General features: G+C 40.9%; 1 long non-coding RNA gene across 1 annotated transcript; it reads left to right on the plus strand.

Annotated features, from left to right (window-relative positions):
• The first annotated feature begins 10,160 nt into the window (after positions 1 to 10,160).
• LOC123344014 lies at positions 10,161 to 21,102 on the plus strand. The gene is made up of 3 exons (XR_006572430.1): positions 10,161 to 10,796; positions 15,668 to 15,731; positions 21,004 to 21,102. It is a non-coding gene; the product is annotated as an uncharacterized LOC123344014 (long non-coding RNA).
• The last annotated feature ends 4,777 nt before the right edge of the window (positions 21,103 to 25,879 follow it).

Here is a 25,879-nt window from a genome sequence, read left to right on the forward strand (position 1 = left end):
CCGGCTCTAGGTTTTTTGCCACCCCAAGCAATAAAAAATTTGGCTGCCCCCACTCCAGCCCTGGGCTCTCCCCACTGCTGCCCCAGCCCTGGGGTCTCCCCCCCACCTGCACGCCCTGCCGCTCCAGCTCTGGGTTCTCCCCCCACAACCCGCACCCCCCTGCCGCTCCAGCCCTGGGCTCTTTATCCCCCCCCTCAACCTGCACCCCCCTGCTGCCCCAGCCCTGGGTTCTCACCCCCACCCCCGGCCACTCCAGCCATAGGCTCCCCCACACACACCGCATGCTGCTCCAGCTCTGGGCTCCCTCCTTTCCCCCCACCCACCCACACACACCCTGCCGCCCCAGCCCTGGGCTCTGCCCCCAACACCCACACCCCCTGCCACTGCAGCCCTGGGCTCCCCCTCCCACACCTGCGCCCTCCTTCCACCCCAGCCCTGGGTCACTGATAACTTGCTCCCAGGGTGAGCCATTCAGCAGGAATTTTGGATGCGCACAGAACACAGACAGGATTGGTTCCCATATAGTTACAGAACTGCAGTAAAGTGGAACAATTTTCAGCTTGTGTGATTGGAGGATATCTGGATGCATATTCTAAGACTGTCCTCCATAAATGAGGAAAAGTTGAGGTGCCTTTATTATTCTTTTGTTCCACTCTTTGTTTCTATGGGGAATTTGCCAATGCAATATCACTGTCGTCCTTTTAAACAAATAAAACTTAAAAAAAAAAAAGGCAATGGCTGTTGAAAATAGCAATTCCAGTCCTAAAAACCACTGGGAAGCATTTCTTGCTCAATTTTATCCTACTTTTTCCTAGAGCAAGTTACAGTGGATGATCAGTATATTTGATTTTGGAGAAATGAAGTAACAGCTGCCCAAATTGAGCTTGAGCACTCCTGAATTTTGAGGTGTTCAAATCTGGAAGGCAGGTGCTAGATTCCCTTTCTGAATATTAGCTAAATCTGGAAAGGAAAAGTCATTTTCTGCTTCCATGGCTCAAAAGTGGAAATCCTCCTAAGTGCCTGGTACTGTATCTAAAGCTGCCCAGGTCCAGAGCCGCCCCTCCCTTTCTTTTCATTTTAAATTCTAGTGGGATCCACATACCTCCCTTGCTAGGCTTCAGATAGAGAGGAGCACTGTCCATTGAGTCCACTCAATTCCTTCTTTGGGGGCTGCAAGGTGAGGCCACACCAGTATCCCTAATCCAATCTGGGGATGTCTTCTGAAGGGGATCTCTGGGCCAAAGCCTTCTACTCCTTAGGCACACTTCAGGATGTGTGACTCTTGCAGGGGGGCCAGATCTGGCTGTCCATTCTAGGCCGTAGGAGCTCTGCGTTCACATAGTAGCACTCTCCTTAAATTCCTTGCCCTGCTCACCACTTACAGGTGCAATACCTGTGCTGTGCAAAATCAACCTCCTTATCTTCCCTGCTAATAGTTCCCCCCTGTAACTGTGCAGAGAGACAGCTTAATCCTTCAGTGCTCACTGCATTTGTCTGTGCATTGTTCCCTTAACAGGTGTTTGTTTGGAGGGTTTCATTATATTATCGCACTGACATAAATTGGCGCACGGCAGACAAATTAATTTAATTGTTTTGTTCATTTAACTGACCTAATAATCATTAGATTTCCCCGCAGCATGTGTGTGATTTCTATTCATCTGACAGTTTGTTTCATGATCAGATATTTAGTTCAAAGTGTTTAAAAAGAGAGGCTGCATTTACAAATGCTCTGTGAGTTTATTGCAATTATCTGATTACTCTGTAGCCCTTTCATTTGTTTCTGTAGGTTTCACTCCCTCCTCCTATCACCATGTTTGTATATTTCAGCTGGGAATATTCTTCAAAAGTGTGAAAACAAATCAATCCTGTATAGGCTTAAAAAAATTATATTGACATGCACAACATCCTACCCCTCCCACCCCATGTTTTTCTTCAGTAGTTTGTTATGGCTGAAACGCATGGAGCATTTAATAGACGCTACTGCATTTTAAAACAATCTTAGTCAAGAAGATTGGAAATCACAGTCTAAACATAGCCCTGAAAAAGAATGAAAAAGAATGTCAACAAAGACTCTGAGATGGTGTTAAACATGGTGTGGTTCCCCTTAACCACAGAAAATAACCAAACTGCAGACTGTACGCTTGGGATTGACGGACAGACCCGTGTATGAATGAGTGAGTGTTACATTTATACAGCACTTTTCATCCTGGGATCAAAAAGCACTTTACAGACTCTGTGCAATTGAGCCAATGTGCAACCACTGAAGGCAACCACCCCAGGGCAGGATGCAACAGCTGCTTGTGCCAGCCCAACACACAGCACCAGCCAACTGTTGTGCCCGTTTTTATTGAATTCGAGTAATGGGTGGGATTTGGGCAGAATCCTTGGGCCTGATTCTGCTCTAACACCTCGTGCAAGCCCATTGACTTCAGTGGAGTCACTTTTGATTTACACCAATCTAAAAGAGAGCAGAATCAGGCCATTTGGAACTTGGACTCCAGGGGCCACAGCACTGCAGGGATGGAGAGACGGGCAATGTGGTAGTGACAAGACCTGAGGGATGGCGGGAGTGGGGGGTCATGCTATATGTCCCCAAGCTGGCTGATGTGTGTGGCACATGCAGCCGTGTATCTAGGGGACGTGCAGTTCTTTGGAAGGGGAGAAGATCTGGAGGAGCTCAGCACACAGGCGTGTCTGGAAATAGGGTAGGAAAATCCATTGGTGAGTTATAGTCTGAGACCTACCGAATTCACTTGTGATAGGTGCCCCAGGCAGAGATCTGAGCTCTGGTTCAGAGGTGGAAGGTGACCGCTATTACCACCATGACATCTGTATCTCAGTATGCATTCTGTATAGGACCACGGAGACGTTCTGTGATCCAGGCACAGCTGAGCTCAAAGGCCCCTAAAGAGAGCAAATCCAGGCAGAGCTGGAGGAAGTGGGGTCATCTTCAAAGCAAATGGATGAGCGGTGACGTGTGGCCCATACTGTGTCCATTCCACTTTTCCCTATTGTCCTACTGGGCAATTTGAGAACCCTCCTGCATTTGAAGAGCAGAGCTGGTTCCCAACTGTAGCTCTCCCCAGTTGCACCCCGTTGAAATCACGCTCTGGGCGCAAACACCTGGGGTCAGAGCCAGACCGGGTGCAAGCGGATTCGGTAACACTTAGACTTCACGGCGACAGGCACTTTATAGACAGAGAGTGACATGTAGCTCAGCAGCAACATAAACAGTGGTGTCAATTACACACTGGGAGCTGGATTCTCCAGTGCCCTGTACCTCGTGCAATCATTTACACTGGTGAAACCGTGAGACATAACTATTCTGAGTTGGTAGCATTTTCTACCCACATTGCCCTGGTGTAAACGGTGCAGGGCACTGGGGGATCATGCCCAAGACATACCAGGTTTGGATGGCCAGGTTTCAATGGAAGTAAATGGTAATGTCATGAAACCTTCCTCTGTTTGGCATAAAAGTGAAAGTGCAAAATGGCGCCAGGAGAGGAGCTGGTGCCAAGTGGGAGGCACTGCGTGTGACCTACCAGCCAGAGAGGAAGATGAGGGTATAGCAGGAAAAGCAGCTAATAAGAAGGGGGTACGTAAGGTAAGACAGTCCCCATCCCACAGCTCACATACAGACATGCTTTATCTTGCTCCCACATTAGTTGTCTTACTTGCTTCCTCTTTCTGCCCCCTTATGTTCATTTCCCCCTCAGCGGACGCTAAGTTACATTCATTCCTCACTCACCCCTTTTCTGATCAGTTTAAATCTGCCTTGCAGTTCTGGCCCATAATCTCTGCCAATCAATGGGAGATTCTATATTACATTCACCCAGGACGTTTCCTATGGCTTCGGTCTGAGCTTAAGCACCTTGCAGTCAGGAGTCACTGTGGGAAAGCAGTCTCGCTGCCCCTGTGCCAGCTTCATTAATGAGCTGATCTCCAAGGTGAAATAAAAAAGTGCATTACAAGTAAAATGCTGTGTTGCTCTCCTTTACCTCCTGCAGTCACCGGAGACCTTTGTGGTCAATGCACAAGATGGATCCTCTCCCTATTAATTAGCATTTAAAAGTGTTTTATCCCCCACACTATAATATGGAGCTTTCCATCTCCCAGGTTGCTCCTTGAAGTGATTTACAATTTGGAAACATCATCAGGTTTGCTGCAGCCTCACAGACTGGTACTAAAACTAACCCTCGCCCCGTGCATCTGGTGCATTAGTCTCTGCAAAGAATATCTCAGGACTTTATTACAGTAGGCTATCTCCCAGGCCAGGATGTTTCTGACCTTATGAGCAGGACTTTGCCCTTTCACATCAGTGAATGGTCTGTCCAAAACAACAAACATATTAAAAAGGAGAAGAAACGTATCATCTAGAAAATCCTGGGATGCATGAGATCTGAGTTCAGTTCTGAGCTCCCCGACAGACTAAGTGACTAAGTCATTTGACCTCTCTGTGCCTCAGTTCCCAATCTTCTTGTTAGTTGTTGTATCCTCGTCTCTCACCTTTTTCCTTTCTTGTTTTTTAGACTCTAAGCAATTCAGGACAGGGACTTTCTCTTCTTCTGTGTATGTACAGCACCTAGCACTGTGAGGTCCTCCTGCTTATTGCACTAGGCACTGCTGTGATACAAATAAATACATTCATAACAATAATGCAGAAACAATACCTGCAGTTTCCCAGCCCAGCAGCATTGCAAAATTGGGAAAACATCTCCCCAGATGATCCATTTGTTGACTGAAAAATAAAGGATACTATAACAAGAGACAGTGATTCCAAAAAAACTTAACTCATCCAGGAACATTTTCCCCTTGGCATTTGGCAGGAATTAAACTGAAAAACTGTTTTCAGGCATGATCCTGCAGGTGCTAAGTACTCACTACTTCAATTCATTTCTGTCCTGTATCTATTAGGGTCAGAAAAAAGTACTTCAGAACTGCACTGGTTCTCATCCTTCCAGGGACCTGTTCAACTGCCGTGAACTCTGGAAAGCTCCATCATTCTCATCTCAGACTTTGGCTATGCATCTTTCTTTTCCTTGCAATAAAATGTCTTAGTTATGCCATGCAGCTGCTGTCTGATGAGAGAGAGATTGCTTTTCAATATCCTCTAATGATCATCCCACCAAACAGAACAAAATTGTATTGGCTCTTCCTGTTAATTCTTTTCCCCATTTAACTTTCAGTAAGTGATCACTGATTGATTTCTGCATTTAACCTCTTATTCCTTATGGCCATCATCAAGCAAACTATAAGCCCACATGTATCTAGCAAAGGGTGAACCTTGGAAAGTTTAGAAATTTGTTTCAGAGAAGCATGTTGGACACACTGATGACCTGACTATTTTTGGTCTAGAAGTCAGTGTGAGGAACATTCTGCATGCTTTTTCTAGCGCTTCTTGTTGTGGGCCTTCTAGCAATCTCATTCCCACCCAGTGTGGTATGTGGAAGTCAGTCTGAAGAACATTTTGCATTTTGGGACTGAATGACCATATGCTAAGTGGATAGGCATTATTTGTTATTTCAATATATCCTCATGTAGGATCTGATAGTATCTAGCCTGGTGGCGTGCTAATGTTCCTACTCCTATCAGTTTATCACTCCCACAAACTGTGCACATAGCAAGTCTATGCAAAACTGCACTCAGATGATTGTTACCTCATTCCGTACCGCCCCTCTTCTTGTTTGTTTGTTTCAGCCACCTGTTACATTTGCATTTTGATTGTAAACTATTGCACAATGCCTAGCGCAGTGGAGCACTGATCGGAGTGAGGCCTCTAGGCACGGCGGTAATGTCAATAAATAAATAAAAGAATAAGGATGATTGCCAAAAAGGAGGAAGCAAAGAAGTGCACACGGTTGCTTTTGAAAAGCCAACCCTATCCTGATAAGATCTCCTAACATATCAAGAAAGTATGGAACTCACTCATGGGATTATCTTCAAAAGTTATTCTCAGTTTATTTACTATTGAACATTTTTCTTCTTTTTTTCTGAATGCAGATGTTTGGCTCTTCCCTTTCCAAGATGACCTGGAAGTAAAGAAGTTGGAAATATAGTCTCCTATTTTTCTACTAATGGTTAAGGGTCAGTGTGATGGGGCATCCAGGCAAGGGGGAGTTAATGAGGGCCTGTGGCCCCCATTGGCCTCACCCTGCTACACCTCCATCAGATGTCTGGGGTGGAGATGGACGTTAAGGAAAAAGCCCAGCTCAGGTTGGGGCTCACCAGGAAGAAGAGCAGAATGCGACTTCTCTCTTGGTGAGGGAAACCTGATTTCAGCTAAGTATGTGAGAGAGGGGGGGAGGGATAGCTCAGTGGTTTGAGCATTGGCCTGCTAAACCCAGGGTTGTGAATTCAATCCTTGAGGAGGCCACTTAAGGATCTGGGGCAAAAATTGGTCCTGCTAGTGAAGGCAGGGAGATGGACTCAATGACCTTTTGAGGTCCCTTCCAGTTCTAGGAGATTGGTATATCTCCAATTATTACCTATTACCTATTTAGAGCTTGCTGCCCAGATGAGCCTCCAGGTGGAGGAGATAACCAGGCCCAGGAAGACTGACTAAGACAACTGTCTGTATGAAGATAAGCCCTGTGTTGGGGACCTGCCAAAGACTCCTCAGATGACCCTGTCTTTGAGTTCATAGTATTCCTTTATTTTGAGACATTAATACCCTGGAAGGGGTGGGACTCAAGTGTGCATTAGCTCAAGGGCTAAAACACCACTGCATGGGACTGGTAACAGGTGACAACTGACCATCAAAGACCCCACGACTGCGTAAGTAGTGCCCTGTTGGGCCAGAAGAGAATACCATGGAAGCAGGCTCTGTCCCAGCCAGATTCTGACATCTTTATGCCAAGTGCTACATGTAACCTACCCCTCAGCATGAGTAAGGGGGTTAGAATCTGGATCTAAGCAATGCTGTTTACCCGTTCGGTTAGACACTGTTGAATTTGGGATGTGTGGGGAGCTGTCACTGGGGCATGGTGTTGATTTCTAATTTCAAAACTATTATATATAATAATTCATAAAAATGTAAAAAACATTTTCAAGCCTCAAAAGTATTTATGTTTGGTTCCGCTCTGAGTATTGGGTGAAAGTCCATCAAAATGGTTCTTGGTCCTACAATCAACTGTCTCTGAGTATAACTTTCTACTGACCTGAGTGAACTTTCCCCCCCAAAAAAATTTACCAGTTGTCATTTGTTTGTGGACAGTTAATCACATGTCTCCAGTCCAGAGCTTGAGAACTTTAAAAGGCCAAAGAGTTGTTAGTAAACATAACAATTTTCTCTCTTCTTAAAAACCAATTTCCAGGTTACTCAAGTAATACCACGATCCTCTCTGTCTGAGCTGCCTGTAGATAGCATTTGGATGTGTAACCTAGCATTTTCCACATCTGCATGGTATTAAATATTGTATCCAGCTGTTCTTTCACTTATCTAAAAAACCTCTTCAGTGTTTACCTGTAGTACAGATCAAATCGGACGCACCCATTTATAAGAAGCTGGGATAAATTTCTAGCCACAAATGAGCCACAAGTTCCTTTAGCCAGTCTGTCTATGAATTTCTAAACTACTATAGTATCTAAGCACCATCTAAAAGAATCACTGTAGTATCTAGGCACAAGAATTAAAAGGAGCAATATTCTGGAACTCTGCACCACCACAAATTGCCTCTGCCTAATCTTTATTACATTCACTGGGGGACCTGGTTTATTCCAGATTAATCACATCTGTAAAGACCCGGTTCATGATCTGAAATGTAAAAAATAAACAAAACCAGGTTCCTTGATCATTAATTATATCACTGGGATAAGATTAACCTTGGAGAAAGATGTGATCCTTGAACCACATTCTTGGTATGGGACTATGTCTGGATGGTGAGTTACATAATCTCCAATAAATGGAATCCATTTGTAGGCCAATTAGACTGCTCCAGCAGACCCATGAAGTTGATTGCAGTATTATAAAAAGGTCTTTTCATTAGCCAGAATGCCACAAAGGGAGCTCTTTCCCAGTCCTCTTTAGGATTTGTTAACCATATTTCCTTAGAAGTCCAGCAGAGGATTATTTTGATGCACCAGTCAATTAGTTTTACATCTTCCATCCCCTTCTCTGCCCCTATGCCACACACACAGTGCCAACACATTTTAGCAATCTCATTCCCACCCAGCGTGGTATGTGGAAGTTTATGTGATGTATGTCTTATTATGTGGGTGGTATATGTTTAGGAATAAGCATACACTATTTTCATCTGTACCTGTTATGGACAAACAGATATCCTGATATGCTCTGCCACTTACATAACCTGTGTCCGCACGTTTAATCTGTGGTACATGGCTGCAGGCACACCATGCGCATGCTATGCCAGGCAGGCTTTGGCTTAAACCAGATTCTGCAGTCACACGTGATTTAGAAATGCTGATACAGACAGGTAGGTAGGCAGACTAGGCTGGAGGTCTATCCCGTAGCCTGCATACTAATAAAGTAATGAGCCCTTCATCAGCAATATCTTCCTCTACTTTATCCCAGGCTGTTGCAATGGGCCTGCTGTTCATATTGTAGCATTGAGGACAACAATAATCATTTCCCATTAGGACTGAGGACACAGTCTGAAAAAGCTTGAGATAGAAAAAAATGAACACAAATCTCCCAACAACTGTCTATTTGGGTCATTGCTGTCAGTTCGTCTCCGGTTATGAAGTGACTAAGAAAGCCTGGCCCGATAGAAGTAAATAGCAAAAGTCCTGTTAACTTCACTGAGCCAGGATTTCACAGGATTTTCCATGTGGTGCATGGTAGTGTCATTAAAGAACACTCTACAGGATAGAGTATAATATGCAGCCTCTAGCCTTTTCCTCCTCCCGCAAACCATGGGCAGAAAGGTCCTAGTGACCCTAGCCTGGGGTCACGATCCAGCTAGCCAATACACACAGCACTTTTGAACTTGAAGGAAAATAATTGTAATGGTCCTGGCAAAGGATCATACAAGTGCCTTCGGTGCTATTGTTCTCACCGTATGCAGAGGAAGCATGGTACAGTGGCTAGAGCCTGGGAAAGGAAAAAATTGGGTTCTGGTCTCATCTCTACTACTGACTTCTTGTGTGACCTTAGGTAAATCACTTAATGTATCCAGGCCTCAGCTTCTCTCTCTTTATCGCTTGGATAATAATATTTCACAGTTGTGAATAACTCATTTGTGTTTGTTAAAGACCTTTGAGATTATTGAATGGAATGTGCTCCAGGAGGGAAAAGGGAAAAAAACCCCGCAGTTCCTGTTTTCTCACTAAATAGAAATGGAACATACATCACTGAAAAAATGTGAGGGCTGGTCACAATGATTTCACTGAACCCAATCATCTGAACCGTCCCATCACCTACATTCAATTATAACTTTCTCTCAGCACACCAAACTGGTGTCTAACCTCCTTTGGCAGAAATGACAATGCAAATAAAAATAGAATGCATTTAAAAAAATCTACAGCAGATTGTCATGGCGATAAATAATTGTATCGCATTGCCATGGCAACTCTAGCTGTAAGAAAGGGACAGACCTATCTGAAACTGAGCTAAATTTAGTTGTTGAAAAAGTATTAAAAATATTTTCAAATACTCTGTCCATTCTTTTTAAGGTTTGATAGGGATAAAAATGTAAAAGCCTTCATCTTCATTCATGTTTCCACATTGTCTCCATAGTCCAAACAGGTTTTAAGGACTAAAAGAAAAAAAAATTCTCCTCATTTGATTTTAAAATCTTTAGACTGATTCAGGATGAAATACCCCTGCATAAAATGTTTTTGTTTTTCAAATAATCTTCGAATTTGAAATTTTAAAAATCTCCTGATTTGAATGTTTCATTTCATTTAATTTAAAAATAGATTGGAAGCTGTTTGGGGCAGGGACTGTCTTTTTGTTCTGTGTTTGTATGGCACCGAACACAACAGGGACTTGGTCCATCATTCGTGTTCCTAAGTACTCTCACAATATAACAACAAAGACATATTTGGTCTCAGTGCTCCAGTTGTTAAATAACCCAGATGAGCCAGACTGTGACTCAGTCACAATGATTTATTGTCACTCAGCAGTTACTCATCCAGTTCATCCCAGGGACTAATGGGAAGGGAAGTACTGAATCTGCCTAAAGGTTGGCAGGGAAGGAGTTAACCTGGCCAGTGGGAGGACTGAAGATGCCAGTCCCTGCGTATAGGGATTTGGAGGGAGTGGTTTAACAAGACTGGACCAGCTGTGTGAAATTAATTCTCTCCCTCTTAGCCACAAGAAGAGGGCTGTGCATGCTGGGAACTCACTCAGAACAGGGAGAGGGTTTCTAGAAAGACCAGAGCTAAGTAGTGAAAGGTGGTTCCTGTCTAGAACTTGGCTAGATTTAGTCCCGCTTTGGGCCTCTGCTCTAAATAGGACTGAAGTGAGATGTGTCTCATTCCTTTCTGTTACCTTTTGGCTGAGGGAAGCCTTGCTGGTTCTGGCCCCTGAAGAGACAGACCAGTTTTTCCATTTATCTTTCTGTGCTACACTCCAATTTACATACCACCTAGCTGGGCAGAATATTTTTCTGCTCTTGATCACCTGCCAGCTGCCACACACTTACATTGGCAGAATGCCCCTGTCTTGCAGGTTCTTCTCATCCCTCTGAGTTTCTCAAGAGGACAGGAAGCAGCTCAAAATATTTCATTTGTGCTGAAAAGCCTTGAACTCCAGTGATTCCTCACTTTTTAATATCAGGAAAGGGGGCCCTCTTCCAGGAACACCTTCCTTGCGGGTGTATGGAAAGTTGCCAGCTGTAAGTATTCAATAAATATGAGTCAGGTCCTCCAAAAATCATGACTTTGTCTTAAAAATTATAAATTTTGTGTTTGTTTTATTTGCCTTCTGCTGTTTGATCCTTTGGAGTTTGTGTTGCCAAGCTTTTCCTAACACTCATGAGGGCTAGAGAATTACCTTGCGGGGTGGGGGGGGCGGTTAAGCAGAAGCTTAGATTCTCATGTAATCACATGACTCCAGGAACTGGAGCTTTATGAAAAATAAGTTATAATGAAACTCATTATAAAATCCTGAGAGCTGGCAACCCTGTTCCACCCTCCTCTTTGGACCCTATAGAATCCCTCCATTTGAGCTGTACATGATTGGAGTTCTGTGGGGTAGCCGGCTGTCTAGAATATTCTCCCCTCCTGAGATGGCATGATGGTTCCTGCCTACTGTCTTTAACAATGCTTGTAGTAGCATTAATTTAGGCTGTGTGCTTGCACTCCCTTCAAAGATGGGGAGGCAGTTTGCACAGTTGTGCAATGTCTGCTCAATGGCTCTCATTCACTGTCTTTCTTTTCTACAAGAGGGCCTGGCATAGCTAGAATTTCTTTCCCAGTCCTGTTTCCAGTGATGTCCAAGAAGTTATCCCACTAACTTCAATGGGAGCAAGATCAGACCCTGTTTTATATTTACTTATTTTACAGAAGCAGGTGGATTAAATGAGGTGTTCTTTAATAAGCTATATCTGCAAAATAATATATTGAACATCCCATTATAGCTCTTATTTGTTTCACTGTCAGGTAATGACACAGAGGGTTAATGGCATAACTAGTTATATTCACTAGAGTAATAGCTATTTTCCACAAGCAAGACTAAGTTTCCTAAAAGGTACTTTAAAAAAACCCTGTATAATATCCAAAGTTGTTTACAGTGTTGTTGTAGCCATATTGGTCCCAGGATATGGGCTTTTATTGGATCAACTTCTGTGGGTGAGAGAGACAAGATTTCAGGCTCCACAGAGAAGAGCTCATCCCTCTAATATCCAATGTATCATGAAGAAATACAAATCACAAACGAGAATCATTTTATCCCTGACAATCATGCTACACTTTTCTCATTGACTTCAGCCAATGACAAATAAATGGCATTGTGTTAGAAAACAGGATTATAGCCTATTAGCAGACATCTTAAATAATCCTAAATTGCCTGATTTCACTGAGGAGAAAATAGGTTTCGTTGCTCCAGTCAGCACATGGGGAGCTGTCTGGCAAAATGGGATCAAAGCATTTAAAACTATTTAAAACATCAGTTTCTGTAATTATGGAAGTCCTATTCCTTGTGCACCTGGAAAACTTACTGAGGTCAATAGGAAGGCAGGAAATACAGACTCAGATTTGAAGTAGAAGGATGGCCCTGTGGTTAAGGCCCTGGACTTTGATTTGGCAATCTGGGTGTAATTTCTAACTTCACCACATACTTTCTGTGTGATGTCAGCAGAGTCACATGCAAATCGATTTGTGCCTCAATTCCCTGTATGGAAAATGGGGGGAATATTTCTTTTCTATTTTATCCATCTAAATCTAAGTTCTTCAGGGCGGGGACTGTGTTTGTACAACACCTACCAAAATACAGCCCCAATCTCAGCTGAACCCTTTATCACTATCAAAGTACATACTTCTGTAACTCTATTCATTAACTCTGTGTCACTGTTAATTTCTCCACTAGGTTCCTGTTTACCCTTGGCTGAAATATCTTTACATTTCAGCCAGACTTCATTATAATTAATGGAATCTGGGGCTTGTTACTGAGTGCATACTTGGCGGCTGCAGACAGACAGACAGCAAAGTCTCAGCTTGCGACTCCATCAGTGTAACTAGAAAGTGCTGGATTTCACATCTTTGCTGCTCAGCAGATGTTTGCTCATTCTCTTTTCTCCTGCCTGCTCTGCACGCAGTCACAGGAGTTACACATTCTACAGTATAGTATGTATGAAAAAAATGCCTTATTCTTGGGTGTGGTTGCTACTTTATACACTTGCTGTTTAACGGCAGGGACTTCATTCCAGATGAGGGTTGCTTTTTGCCTTTCTCTGTTTTTCTTTTATTAACTAACAGGGTCATATGCTGTGCGAGTTAGCTCCTACATTCCAAACAATGAAGTCCCACCCTGTAAGGGAAACGATCATAGAAACTTATTGGAACAGAATTGCAAAAACACGGGGGGGTGGGGGGGAACGTTTTTTTTCTGCAGGACAATTCTGAATTTTGTGAACAAGACAGAAGAATGATCTTTCCACATGTGCGACAACTTTAAAAAAGGATTTAATGGGGGCGGGGGGGAGAGAAGAAATCCATTGTTCAGTGAACACCACCTATGATATATTGTATATGAAGGCTTGAATATTCATTTGATTACATTAGCACTAATGTCACCAAGGGCAGAATTTGTCCAGATGCCTTCATTTAGAATTTAAAATATTTAGAGCACTGCAAAGCAAAAGTCTATATCTCCCAAGGTTTTTTGTGAACTGACATTTTGTATACAGAGTCTAAATTAGGCATTAGAAAGCACAGTTCCCTTTTTTTCTGGTATAAACAGAAATTATCTCATGGAAATATTTGACTTTAAATGGGATCTCATCTGATTTTCTGCTGTGTTTATAATAGCCTGTAAAATATGAATGAGCACAACAGATATAACTCCATGCGTTTATTGAATAGTGCTGGGTTAGTCGACTGGATAAAGAACCAAAAGTTCTGATGCTTCTCGTGCCTTTATCTGAATGGTCCAAATCCCTGAGGCAAACAATATTTGGCGGGAAAACTCTAGAGATCATCTTTTCTTACCAAATGGTAGTGTTTCTGCTCTTGGTTCTGGCTACAACAAGGAGAGTCAGAAGCCACTTGTGAACATGAAAATTAGATCAGGAAATTATTTTTCTCCTCATGAAATAGGTTGATGAAAATGATTTTTTTCCCCGTTTTCAGGTTTTCATCAAAAAAACATAATTGCCCAAACTGAAATATTTGGTTTCAAATTGAAAAACTTTGGTTTTCTGGTTTCACAAAAACCCAAACTTTTTTCCCCCAAAAATTTCTGTTTAATCAAAAAACCATTTTCAATTAAAAAAAAATGATGGGAAGTTTATGACCTGCTTTAAATGAAAACTATTTTTTAAAGTTATCTGAATATTTTTGAGCCTTAAAAAAAGGATTGATTTGAGTTTTTAGCAAAAGTTTGTTTTTGGCTTTTATTTGACCTGAACCAGTAGCTTTGCCATCTCAAATTCTTAGCCAAGTGAATGTGGCAGCGTATAGGATCCAGTACTGCAAGCACCTCACTGGAATCAATGTAAATTACTTAGATTACTCTCTGGGGCAGGAACCATCTTTCTGTTCTGTGTCTGCACAATGCCTAGCACAATGGAGACCTGGCCCCTGACTGGGGCTCCTGAGTGCTACTGCAATGCAAATAATAAAAATATTAATTGTTAATTAATAAATTCTACAGAATAAGTGCTTGCAGAATTTGGTCCCAAATGAGGTAACCTCTTATTTGAATAAAAAATTCTCACTTAAATAAGTCAATGAGCACTGGAAGAAATGGTGCCGTACCAGATATACACAAAGTAGGTCTTTGGTGCAAATATTAGATCCAGTAGCAGGGACACTTTCTGAAGCACCATAAATCCAGCAGATTCAATTGTAAGATCAGCTCTAGAATTATACAAAGGTTTATGTAAACCATGAATATGTGCTAGCTGTTGACCAATTGAATTGAAATGGAAAACATGTGTTTATAATAACTGTCAGACTTTCATATTATAAACTCTGCTGGTAGGTACTACTGCATTGTACCGAGGTCAGATTTTGCTTTACGTAGTCTCACTAAATTCACTGAAGTTGCACAGCTTTAACTAGGAGCATATAGCAAAGATATTTTCCCTACAAATTAGTATCTAGGATCCATAGTTTGAGTTATGAATCCAACCCCAGGAAAAAAAATCTTAGTAACTCAACCTTGACTCAGTGAATTATCAGAACTGAGATTTAACCTCCTTCTCTTGCCCATTCCCTTGGTAGGTAAAGAAGTATGACAATAAATTTTGGAGACATCCCATACACAACTATGGGGATTGAAAATGCAACAGGAGTGGGTACCAGTTAGAAACTCTGAGACTATACAGAATATTAAGGGGTGTGCGTGTGTGTGTGTGATTTATACTTGTATATCTGAGATGGGAATCAGACCTGTTTTTATTCAGGTAAAACTCCGATTATGCCTGATGGAAACTTTTGCCTGTGTGAGGAATACACAGGCTTCTAGAGACTTTGAAGAAAACTATTAGTGAATATAACGTGTGTTCCATTTTAGTGGATTTTCACAGGGAAAAAAAATCTAATATTTAAAGATACATTTGGTTTCTTTCCTGGGTAATAAAGGGAACTACAAATCTACTGTTTGACTGAAAATAATGGAAAGCAGTAGTTTACTGAGAAATTTATTGGTTTTAGATGTTTTTAAAACAACTGTTCCTTTATTTAAATTGCTTCCCCTGAAGACAGAGAGACTATAATGTATACAAGGGAACTACTTGGGAATTGTTTGACACTTCTTCATAAAATGTATAGCCAAACAGAAAAAAAAATCCATTGGTCGATGGCAAAATTGTTCCTCTAATTGCAATATTCAATTTCTTATTTGAACATTTTCCCCATTCTGTTTCTCTAGGAGTTTCCATTCCTTCACACACCTTTCTTCTGAGACAGCACAACTATTGATTAACGTACATATTTATTGAAAATACTTTGCCAAACTACAACAAATGTCTAATTTAGCATGCAGGCAAGCTTCTGTATTGACAGTTGTATTTAGTCTTTTTTTAATATCATTTTTTGCAAACAGGAAATAAACGAGATAATCTAAGTAATCCAATAGACATCTGAAGAACTACACAGTAGAAGAACAGGTAAGCTGCCTGTTAGACATCCTTCTCAATTGTTTTTGTTCATTAGCATTTTGTAATTCTTTTTAGGATTACAACATTGAATTTATAAATTAATGAAGTTATATTCTCCTGGTAGATAAATAGAGATCAATTCATATTCTGTTATAAAAAGAGTATATCCAATATTCTGTTTTATTTTTAATCCTCTAATGAAAATTTGGTTAGACCCTTGTGTTTGTCTGGTTAGTAAAATAAATTATATATATATATACTTTAAATTAGACAGGAATTGCAGTCTCTTTATAGCTACAAAAATGCTGAATATTGACAGATGCACTTCGAAACTTACAAAACATTGTGATCAAACCATTTCAATATCTGTGTCTCCCCAGCATAGAATTCATATTTAAAAAACAAATAATTATCGTTGCAGGGACATTTTGCAAGTGAGCAGAGGAGCATTCTGTACCATAATTTTAAAAGAGAAAGAAAAGATTTATTTGAATGTTTGAAAGCATTTTTAGTAAGATCGTCGTTGGGTGTGGAATTTCATAGTCTTTAAATAGACACTTTTGTTAAACTTCTGTTTTTAAAAAATAGGTGAAATCCTGGCTTCACTGAGTCAATGGCAAAATTCACTTTGTTTTCACTGGGGCTAGGATTTGCCTAGTATGTTTTCATTTAGGCTGCTACTGCTATGGTAACAAGGCTTCACGTTTCCCATGTGCTTCTTGTATATAGGTGACACTCCCAGCTCTTTAGGAGGTTCTCTGTTCTAACACTCAGATGTGCAGCTACTGCACGGTTCCTCCCCTCATCATAATCCTGATTCTAATCAACCTTTGTAACTATACCTCTGATATCAAACTTAAAATGCTTGGCTCTTCATACACTTTACTGCTATGAACAAGACAAAGAGTGTTCTAACAATGGAATACAGTGCTCTGTGCTACCATTTGGGAGATATGGATTTTATTCTGTTCTCTCCTGCTTGCTCTCTCCTGGTATTGTGCCTATCATCATGGTGTCTGAGCACTGAGGATCTAGCCAGTTAAGGAGCAGTACTGATGAGCTCTGAATGGAGTATTGTCCAGTCCTCCTTTGTAAGAAGAGCAATGTGCAAAATACCAATCCTGAGCACTAAGATGTGTAAAGCAAGTGCAAATTAGAAGATCTCAGGGCTCCAAAAAGGACTTAGACCATTCCAGGAGGGGCAAACTGGTCCCAGTAGCATTCAGCTCCACCCTTAAAAAGACTCAGCTATGACAGCCTCCTGGTAAAGGAAGACTGCACAGAACCCCATCACATGCAGTATGGCTACTCCGTCCACAGGCTAGTTACTGCTGCATCTTGGAAAGACACCTCACGTGTTCTATTACTTATTGTCTATATAGAATCTACGGTGCTCTCCATGATCCATGCACCACAGGCTTACGGTCCTTAGTGAGATCAAGGCACCACTGTGATCCTTCCAGTACATGAGGAAAGATGCCCAGATTATTGTTTATTAGTGAAATTTTAAAAAGGAGTAAGTGTAAAAGAGAATGCACCAGATAATTGCTGCCTCCCCAGAGCCAAACGCAAGGGCATCTGGATAATTTCATAACTCACCAGGGCTCGCCACGGCTTAACGAGAGGGGAGAATATCTTGTGGGAAGGGGCAAGAGAAGATTGCAACAAACAGATTTCAGGCCCCCAAATGTGATTTCAGTGGTGGAGGTTGCTATGTTACTGCTGAAGTTTGTTGTTTCAGTGCTGCATCTTTAAATTTCTGAGCATCCTAGACTACAGAGGCAGCTGTTGTTGTGAGAGGAAGAGTTGTTGCAGCATGTTGCAGCAGAGGTGCACACACAGACACACACCATGCTCTCTCACAGAGAGATGTTCTTTGTTTCTTTTATCTAAAACAAAAATAAATCAGACGGAAAGACAGGGAGGGTTGCTCTTACAAATACACTGCAGCCCCCAGGCTCCTGGAAAACATGCCTCTTGCTGTCACCAGTTGTGGGTGCTGCTGTCAGAAAATGGATTTAAAAAGTGAGATGGCCACTGGACTCATAAAAAGACTGATTTCAAATTTCAATTTCATTGGGCTAATGCCCCAGTCTTAAAAAGCCACCTTCCCTCGTATTATCATTGAGAAATGACTGTAGAGAAAGTGGGGAGATCTATGCTATAACACAAGATGGATTCTAACTGATTATATCTATATGAAAGCGATGTGAAGAAGCAAATTATGTTAAACAACCCTGGTGCAGCAAGTAAAAAATAATATATAACGGATCCCTGAGATGAAGCAGACACAGTAAGATAAGGTCTGAGCTCAGTGCCACTCTGCTTTCTAGTTGTGCTAAAACAATCATTCTTAACACACTTCCAGTTGCTTATTTTTTAAACATTTAGGTAATGGCTTTGCAAGCTCCCATGATGACGTGAAGCAAGTGCATACTCTGAGGCAGAGTAGCCTTAGGGTTAGCGCACAGGGTTTTTGTCCCAGCTCTGCAAAGCACTTAAGCCTATGCTGGATCAGGGCCTACGCAGTGAGCTCTGTGTGGGCAAAGCCCTATTGACTCATGCTATTTCTCAGCCTAATTTATTTACCATACTAACCCCAGTCCTATTTACTGTGATCAGAGGTGTCAAAATCAACAACAACACTGCATACAAGCAGGGACTTGCAAAAAATCTCAGCTAAGACATCACTGTGCCCAATCCTGTAGCTAGAAGACAGTTCCAGCTCTGACCCTTCCTCTCTCTGCCCGGTCCTCAGCACACTATTTCCTCCCATACCTGCTTACGGTCTGTACTCTCAGCTGGGAAGCCAATCAGGCTACAGTCACATGGCCCTCATTGTTCTCAGTATTGAGCACACAGCAGTTCAAGTGGGCCTGGCTGCTGATCCTCCTTTTGCCCAGATGCTCTGCAACATAAAGGTTTTGTCTGTACTGGCAAAAATGGCAAAAATGGGACCCCATGACTTGCAATGGGTGCAGCTCCAAGAGCGGTAACAACACTGGTTCTTAGGTAGATGGTTTTGGTGCTTGTGTGATGGTTGTAGCCAGTTCCTGTGGGGTCCTTTGGGCCTGATTCTTAGTCCTACACTAAGGTCTCTTTACATTACTCTGGCTGCATGAAGTGGCCCCTGAAAAGACGCCCTGCACATAGAATTTCACTGGCATAGGGGGCAGATTAGGGGCCAGAGTGCATTGTACAGAGGCTATTCTCTGCTTCCCTGAGCCCATAGGTGGGCCATGAGAACCAAAGCAAAAGTTAGAGCACCCATTGGGTTACTCTAACTTACACCAGGAGACAGACTAGCTCCTGCACAAATCAGAACACAGAAGTGCAAAGGCGGCTTAAAGCTACCTTTTCCCTTTTTCACACACACACACACACACACACACACACACACACACGGCCCTGTCTACATGACAGGAAGAAAGTAACTGAGACTAAGAGTCTCCATGTTTAGACCATTTTATGGAGAGTTTCTATCAAGCACTCAGCTCTGTAATTCATAGCGCACGTTTTAGACTCATAGACTTTAAGGTCAGAAGGGACCATTATGATCATCTAGTCTGACCTCCTGCACAACGCAGGCCACAGAATCTTACCCATCCACTTCTATAACAAACCCCTAACCTATGTCTGAGTTACTGAAGTCTTCAAATTGTGGTTTGAAGACCTCAAGCTGCAGAGAATCCTCTTTTATAACATTATATAATATTTTCCCATAACAGTAATATTAAAACAGACTGGTTATATAAACCCGCTGTAGTCCAGTAGCAGTACTGTAGTCAGTAGTCCAGCCTCAGGCATGCCCAGTACACCTTCTAATAGCATTTGCAACATCAAGGGGCAAATCATGCAGACATGCAAAATTCCCCCTGACTGCAGTAAGTGGCAGCTTAAAAGTGAGCCCTACAACTACCCTGGAAAACCAGTTCTCAGAAGCAAGAAATGAAGGGATGAAATACTTTTTTATTTTTTTAGACTCGGTTCCCTTATTTATTGGTTAAATTTAAAACACCCATTAGGATGATACTTCGTTCCAAAGGGGTTGTTGTTGACAGTTGTAGCCATTTGCTTAATTGACTGAAACACCAATTTGGTGTGTGAAAAGCATTCAGTGAAATTTATAGTTCCTTACTGGAATTGATGTTTCGCATGAATTTGTCAAGGAGATGCGTACCTGGAAGCTTGTCTCAGTACCCTCCAATGCAAAATAATATTTAACAAACTCACCCATATTTACATTTGATCTCTTAGGAGAAAAGCTTTGAAACTGCTAAAGCAAAAATCTTTCCCTTTTTAAAAAAGCATCTTGCTATATTTAGCATTAAAATTTGTATATTCCATTGTTACCAGAATACGCCTTTCATTTCCTTGTAGCTTAGCATACAAGCTTGGACGATTTTATCAGACAATAATGTTATTTATCAAAGCAAAACAAATGCAATAATGCATACTACACTATCATTAATGTAAATAGCCAAAATTTAATAGCATACACACACACCAAAAAAAAGCTGTTTAGTGACTCAGTGGTATAGTGCAGTAAATTGGTGTAAAATAAACAGTGGCTATTTATAGCTTAGCACAGGCTGCCTGCAGGCATTGTGGCTGTTTTTTTCCTCTCTTTGCTCTGGATGAATGGGGGTTTTCAATCAAGTTCCAGGTTTTTTTTTAAATAAAATCCACCCCAAGTTTTTTACTGAACTCTGTGATAGTCCATATGTCATGAGCAAAATATGTGCAGCTCTAAAACCTGGAAAGGACTTTTATTTTGGTTGGATCAGGACCTTTAGCTCTTAACTAAAGTATGTAAGATCTGTACAGCAAGCACAGATGTACAGTAAGTGGCTGTGGCAGAAACATCTCTGGTTCTTTCTTTCTTGTTGATCAGTTGTCAAACAGTAAAGACAGTAGTTGGGACAGGCTGGCACCTGGCTGACCTCGTTCTTCATCCTTGAGACAGATAAAGCTGACAAAGAAATTATAATGTTTGCAAGGACTCAGTCACTAAGAAATGTGAGGATTTGTTGTTTGGGATTTATTTTTTCAGTGCTTGAAAATTTTGATTAGCTCCTTTAGCTATGAGCTCCCTGTTCAAGAGAGACACACTCAAGCGACAGTGAAAATGATTTCCATGCCTTTAACGCTCCTATCGGATGTGGGTGGTCCCTCCAAAGGGAATGTGCATGATCAAATTCAAGTATTATCTAGCTGCCTCTCAAGTTAAACAAAGCTGGAGGCCTCTATTGTTTTGTTTTGTTTTGTTTTTGTTTTGCAGACAAATGACTGAGTGAGCCTGTGATCAAAAACTTACAGAAGAAATTGATTTATTCCAAAATAAATGTCCCTAAATTTAAATGGGGACCTTTACCACCCGTGCTTGAGTAAAAACTCCTTTGAAATAATAAAGTGTTAATAAATGTAACGATTCCTCTGAAATACACAATTCTACCTCTATGAGTCAGTTCTTTGCAGCTTCCTGTATGTGGTTCACATGATAAAACGTTCCTAGCTATCAACTCATCAAACTCAAATATAAAGAAATCATCTAAGACTGGGAAAATAGGAGAATACTGATTTTGCTGTTTAAAGATCCAGGCAACAAGGGAAACTTTCTCACACAGTTGAGCCCGATTCTGATCTTTCTATCACTGGTGTGATTCAAAAGTAATTCCACCGAAGTTAATAGTTGTGCTGGTTTAAAAGTGATGCTGTCTATTTAAACATTATACTTCGGTCTGATTTTTTGCTATTGTTAAAAGTAACACTCAAGTTTACACAAACTGAAAAAGATCAGAAAACTGAATCAGATTACTGATTTTTCAGCTTGTTTACTTTGTGCATGTGATAGCACTTGTACACGGTATAGTCAGTTTCACTGTTTCCACCAAATAGACAGTTTCCCTTTGTTGTTTGTGTGTGTCTTTCACACAGCCACAATGGAGAGAAAATTATTAAAAAATATGATTGTTAAAGCCACAGAAATTGGGCAAGAGGACTCACTCTTGAGAAATTGTAGTACCTGAATCTATTCATGTATCCACTTATGAAGGACAACAAATTTTTGGAATTTACTAAATTTCAAATGGACACCATCCTATCAAGTGAGATAAGAATCAGGTCTATTGATTCAAGCCTGCTTTGATTAATCTGCATTCTGACTTTTAATTATTTTTTAAACTCATATATTTATTCATTTAAATATATGCAGTAACAATTCAGTTGTCATTACTGAGAACACAGAAAAATCATGGCAGAATAAGACCCCAGTCTGAATTACATGTCATCCAGTAGTTTTCACAAAGATGATTAGCAGCAGCATATTTTTCTGTTTTTTTTTAAATTTATTTTAAAGTAAGTTCCAAACATTTTTGTCACTGTGTACTTAGCATTCAGAACTTTGGGAATGCACGTTTCATAAATGAGCAAACAGACTTTGCAAAATCTCATAAATCCCCCAGATTGTTCATATAGCTATCTTTAAATAATGTTCTTTTGTACTTTAAAAAAAATCAATATTAAACCAAGTTAAATTTAATTCACTTGAAATTGTTACACTAAAGCAAATATAAAAGGCATATTAAACAATAGAGCACATAATCTAAATTAACTGAATGATCAATTAATAATTACATCAAACCAGTGACTAACATATAAAATAAATGACTCTACTGTGTTAACAAATATCCCTCATATTTCCTGAAGTAGGTCCTGATTCTGTACTTTTATATAGGACAAAAACTTCCATTGAAGTCTATTGCAATAGTTCTTTCTGTGAGGAATAAGAAAACTTTCTTTTCTTCTTTAGATGTACACTCCAAGCAATTTGTATACACATGCTCCTTCACCCAGCATGAAGCTACAACTTTTGTGCAGGTGCCATTAGCAACACCTAGAACTGGGAAAAATTCTCAGGGTAGTCATTGGGAGTTTTGGTTAAGTGAGGAATTCAGGCTTTTGCTCCTAAATAAGTGGTTTTTTGGGTATAAAAGAATGATCTTATATATTATACTAAAGAATGGACACAGAAAAGGGGAGAAAAGCACAACTTTATTTTGCATGTAAACCTTTTGGAAAGCTACAGAAACATTCATAACAACATTACTCAAACTTCAGGTAGTTTCCAGGGAAGTAAGAGAAATGAAATCACATCACATCCACACACACACACTACTATTGTATTACAGTAGCACCTTGAGCCCAGAGTCCTCGGCACTGTGCAAACACATAATAAGAGATGCCCCCTGCTCCAAAGAGCCTGCAATCTAAATAGGAAAGATAGAGAAAGGGCGGGAGGGCAAGTGATTTGCTCAAGGTCTCCAGTGTGCCAGTCCAGTGCCAATCCCCTATACTACTCTACATATCCATACGGGTATACCAGACTCATATATACTACACCTATTTTCTTTCTAGAAGACTGAATGATGTTTCTATTGGCATAAACTGAGACATAAATTATGCAGGCACAATTTCTGTTGTACCTGGCCCATCAAGTTCTGCTCTGCTGGTCAGCAAACCAACCTCCATGGACAACAAATTCACACAAGCAAAGAAGGATCCCATCTGGTTTTAAAAAAAAAAAAGATTGCTCACAATTCCATCTCATTCCCTGAAAATTCTGATCAAGCGTATTGATACCCTAAATTCAGAAGCAGAGCAGAGCCCACCAGAGATTGTACTATCTTAACTAGAGAGTCCCAAGGAAGCTATTTACAGAGTCTTTTTCAAATCTCTGGTTTGCAGCTGCACTCTCATGCTAATGGTGGCATCATTTAGTGTGAATGCACTGGGCCTGATTCTCCTGATGCTTACACTGGTGTAAATTAGGAGTAACTCCCCTGAAATCAGCTGATACGCACTAGCATAAAATTGGTGGAGGCTGAGAGGAGAATCAGGCTTCTGAATTTCTCAGGTGGTAGCATCGTGTTCTATAAACACCGTTCTGATTTATAGATGGATGCATTATTTAATGATCTCCAGTGGGGGCGTGCCACAAACGTGAGGTGGAGCCATTGGGAAGAACCTCTCCAGGGACTTTGTAATTGCTATCCAAGGCATACTCCCATCAGAGTGGGAATTCATCCCACAGCTTGTCTCCTTTATGAGCTAAAGCTCCTACTGTTAACATGTTATATGGGTGCCCCCTCCTAAAGTCATGGCTCAATTTTTCTCCCATTGAACTTAATGGCAAATTGTCACATCAGGTGTGTACTTAAAGCTTGGGTCTAACACTGGCTAAATTAAGGTCAGGAGAATTTGTACCCAGTCACTAAGGGATCGATGCCCATGATGTGTTCCTTACCTAGTTTGGATTTTTATGTATTTTGAATTAAAATGTGATGCTAATTTCATTTAATTTAATTAAACTGCTGCTAGCAGTGTTGTTGCAGCCTAGTTGGTCCCAGGATATTAGCATGACAAGGTGGGTGAGGTAATATCTTTTATTGGACCAACTTCTGTTGGTGAAAGAGAGGAGCTTTCGTGCTGAAGAAGAGCTCGGTGTAGCTCAAAAGCGTGTCTCTTTCACCAACAGAAGTTGGTCCAATAAAAGCTACTACCTTACTGGTGCACTTTGGACTCTCATTCAAATCAAGCAGAATTCCTATGATCTAAACAGCTTAGGAGACACCCACCTATGTTCTGATCGCTGGGAACCTGTTACCTGCATAATGCGGAGTCAATGGACAAGGTGTCAGCTAATGATAGAGACTCTGGTAGTTTACCAAGGGAGTTTCAGCAAGTGGCACTTGAAAGTCTGCTGTAATACTGACATTAATATCATCCTTTTTGCACCACATGGTATTTGTAAAATATCTGTACCATGCAGGCATCACGTCAACCTTCACTGAAATGCAGCTTCCTCTGCAGTGAAAGGCAGCAGCCTGTAATCAGTGCACATCAACACGAGATGAGAAAAGGAAAATATCTGATGTTTTGAAACTGCAAGGGAATTTAGGGAAGCAGAATGTAATCATGCAGATGCAGTTTGAATTTAGCTGGGCTACCAGGATTACAAAACCCTCTTTTTGTAAAGAGTGACACAGAACTTTTTACTGACCTCAAGCCACTGGACCCAGGTTTTACAACTCATCCAAAAGGGTAATGATGTGGAAAGCTTGTTGGTATTTCTGAGCGGGTATGCCTGGATATAACTCAGATCAGTGGAGATTATTGGATATTATCTCACTGGGCTCCTGCAAATTAATGAAAGGTTTCCTGTGTTGAATTACAAAACTCAGATGCAGAGAGGAATAGAATTAAAGGAGAGTGAAGAAAACTACTGTTGCATAAGGCAGTGCAGAAGGCTTGTTGTGTATATAACATTATGGCAGTAGTGCTGCCTTTTTAGTGGTATCTCTGTATGTTTTTTTCCCTATCGGGGTTTCTGTACGGTGCTGAGAACATATTTTCCCTCGTATCCGACCATTCAAGTTATTAAAATATTTGCCCACACCTATTCACTATAGAAGAAGAGCCATAAGTTCTCCCACATGTAATGAGGAAGCTTCATTTTGGAGTGTTTTTCATCATATCGGATGGATGTTATGAGTCTCCAATAAGACCTTCCCTTGCAGGAAGGATGGATTTGGTTAAAGACACATCATGTGTGAAAATTATTTTTAAAACATACAAATGTGCCTTTTTACAGGATATTAACAAATCTTTTTTTTTTTTAAATCATGGAAGTACTGGAGAGATACTGGAAGGCCAGAAAAAAAGCATATTTTGTATAAATTGTCAAGGAATAAAATAAGAGTGGTTTTGGCAACTACTGGTTGGTAAGACAAATTTCAATTCCTAGTGAATCAACAGAACAAATCATTCTTTTTTTTTTAAATAAAATATATGGGGGGAGATTCTGAGCTGATGTAAATTGTCATAGCTCTCTTGAAGTCAGCTGTTCCCAATAAATCACAATTAACTTCAAGGAAGCTGTGACAGTTTATACCGGCTGAGGAGTTCTCAGTACTGTGAGATAAGCAAGAAGCAGCATGGATTTATGAAGAACAAGCCATGCTAAGCCAACCTGTTAGGTAGGTAGAGAACATTGTCTGAGTAGTAGATGAAGAAAACACAGTAGATGTTATCTGACTGGGGCTAAAGCCTGAGAAATGCTGAGCACTTGCTACACCTATTGCTAAGCCACTAAGGCA

This window comes from Mauremys mutica, chromosome 11, assembly GCF_020497125.1.
Source record: "Mauremys mutica isolate MM-2020 ecotype Southern chromosome 11, ASM2049712v1, whole genome shotgun sequence".
Lineage (NCBI taxonomy): Eukaryota > Metazoa > Chordata > Testudines > Geoemydidae > Mauremys > Mauremys mutica.